The following is a 2,767-nucleotide window of genomic DNA, read 5'->3' as shown; positions in this document are numbered from 1 at the left end:
ACTAAACTTAAAGAAGTACAAATTTCCGTGATTTTCCGTAACAAAATAATCTAGATTCATTTGAAAACTGTTATATAATGCTAAAAGAACAATTAGATTAATCTAACAAATAAATGTTCAAAGTTTTGTTTTCTAATGATTAGCGAAAAACGATTTTGGAATTTCCATACTAAACTTAAAGAAGTACAAATTTCCGTGATTTTCCGTAACAAAATAATCTAGATTCATTTGAAAACTGTTACATAATGCTAAAAGAACAATTAGATTAATGTAACAAATGAATTTTCAAAGTTTTGTTTTCTAATGATTAGCGAAAAACGATTTTGGAATTTCCATACTAAGTTTAGTAGTTGGAAAGCGAAAATGCTTTTACCCTCCAACGAAAATATATCGTTAATCCAAACAATTTTCCTTCGTAACGTAACAATTGGCGCGCGCGCTAGCCGTCAATACGAGCGTAAATCAGCGTATTTCCAGTCCGAACTTTCCGACTTTTCCGCCCATTTCCACTCCGAAAATCTCTCTCTCTTTCGCGCGCACTCATCTCGACACATATGCCTTTGCAGACGTTATATTTAGGCAATAAACCAGGTTGCGGCATTCCGCGCGTCTGACTCACGGGCATATACCGCTAGAAACCTTCATCTGTCTTTACATTTCCAAACAACACAGAAAAATAAAACAAAAATACGAAAACAAATTCAACTTTCAATTAACAACGAGAGGTGTATTAATTTCGTTAGAATAAAAACAAAATTGGGATTTATATTTAATAATCGTGAGAATCGTAAGAAAAAACGCGGTTTACGCGGATCGATCAATGGGTTGGACCGAAAATAAAATTATGAATGGAGCTGGTGGGAACGCTCTAAATCCGTTTTGTCGCGTTGGCGTCACGAAAAATAAGAATAATAATACAAAAAAATGAAGTACGAAGAACAGATGAAAAAGCAAAGAAACAAAAGGACGTCGTTTACGTAAGGTTTAACGGGTCGTCGGATCGCGCGTGCCGCGCACATTATATAATCGTAAAGTGCGGTGGATCTGGTCGGATCGTAAATAACACGCGGCGGATCGTAAAGCACATTTATTTCTATATAATGCTTTTTTTTTCTTTTTTTCAAATTTAGTTTTTTTTTCCTTCTCCTCTCCTGGTTTGAGAGGATGATGTTCGAACAGGAGGCAGATTTCAAGAGCGACCGTGTGTAAATCTCTCCGGAGGGAAAAAGTTTTTGTTGTTTTTTTTTTTGGCGATCGACGAGTGCGAAAGGAATTCCGGAATGTTATTATTTTACTAGGACGATCCGTATTATTAGGATTTTATTTTTTCGCCGGTGCCAACGAGTTGCATGCTCGGAAATCGAAAATTTGTCTCTTTACCGGAAAAAATCATGACACATCCACTCTCAAAACGAAATGAATGGGTGGACGAACGGTGTCGTCGTCGTCGTCGATCGATTCAGTCTGTTGTCCTCCGTGGTCCGTTCAACATGCCTAAGAAGGTCTGATCCCTCATCATCATCATCATCAACATCCACATAAAACATCTAATCTTAATCCATGCTTCTAATCTTAAGTATGATAAGTGTAGATGCTGTGTTTAAAAGATTCATTTGTTTTATTAAAAAACAGCTTTCTTGATTGTTATGCATTTTTCATCAACAATTTGTTTAGTTGCTTAGAAACGATGTTAACAATTGCTGAATCGAAGCTTTCCAAATATAAAATTTATGGAAAACAAAACTCATTAAAATAAAACAATTGCGTATACAATTGCTTAATTCATAGTCAGAATTAGAAAAAAATGTTTGGTTACTTAGATACGATGTTCAATTGCTTACTTGATATTGAGAAAAATTTATAAACAACATTGACCAACAGCTTTCTTGATTGTTACGCATTTTTCATTGACAATTTGTTTGGTTGCTTAGAAACGATGTTGACAATTGCTCAATCCAAATATAAAATTTAAGGAAAACAAAACTTAAATCATTAAAAAAAAACAATTACGCACTTTATCTTGGTTACTTAAAAATTTAAAAAAAACTATAATTTTCTAAAAACATAATTAACAATCGAATTTTGTTGACAAGTTGTTTGGTAACAATTGAATAGAATTAAATTGAGTAATCTTCTGAAGTTTATTATCATCGTGAATAAAAAAGAAAAACATCAAAGCTTTTAGATGTTTAACAAAAGTGGTATGAAGCTGAATAAATTCATTTGTTTTACTAAAAAACGGCTTTCCTGATTGTTACGAATTTATTATCAACAATTTGTTTGGTTGCTTAGAAACGATGTTAACAATTGCTCAATCCAAATATAAAATTTATGAAAAACGAAACGTAAATATTTATTTAAAAAAAAAACAATTAATACAATTGCGCACTTTATCGTATACAATTGCTTAATTCATGCTTTCTTGATATTCAGAAAAACATAATTAACAATCGAGTTTTGTTGACAAGTTGTTTGGTAACAATTGAATAGAATTGAATTGAGTAATCTTCTGAAGTTTATTATCATCGTGAATAAAAAGAAAACATCGAAAACTTTAAGATGTTTAACAAAAATGGTATGAAAAGTGTAGACGTTTTGTTTAGAAGAATTATTTGTTTTTATTAAAAAACAGCTTTGTTGATGGTTACGCATTTATAATCAACAAATTGTTTGGTTGCTTAGAAACGATGTTATCAATTGCTTAACAAAAACTTAGGAAATATACGTTTATGAAAAACAAAACGTAAATCATTTTCGAAAAAAAAAA

This window comes from Nicrophorus vespilloides, unplaced genomic scaffold (genome assembly GCF_001412225.1).
Source record: "Nicrophorus vespilloides isolate i.1.1-1 unplaced genomic scaffold, Nicve_v1.0, whole genome shotgun sequence".
In the NCBI taxonomy this organism is placed as follows: domain Eukaryota; kingdom Metazoa; phylum Arthropoda; class Insecta; order Coleoptera; family Silphidae; genus Nicrophorus; species Nicrophorus vespilloides.
This window is presented reverse-complemented; position numbering follows the sequence as displayed.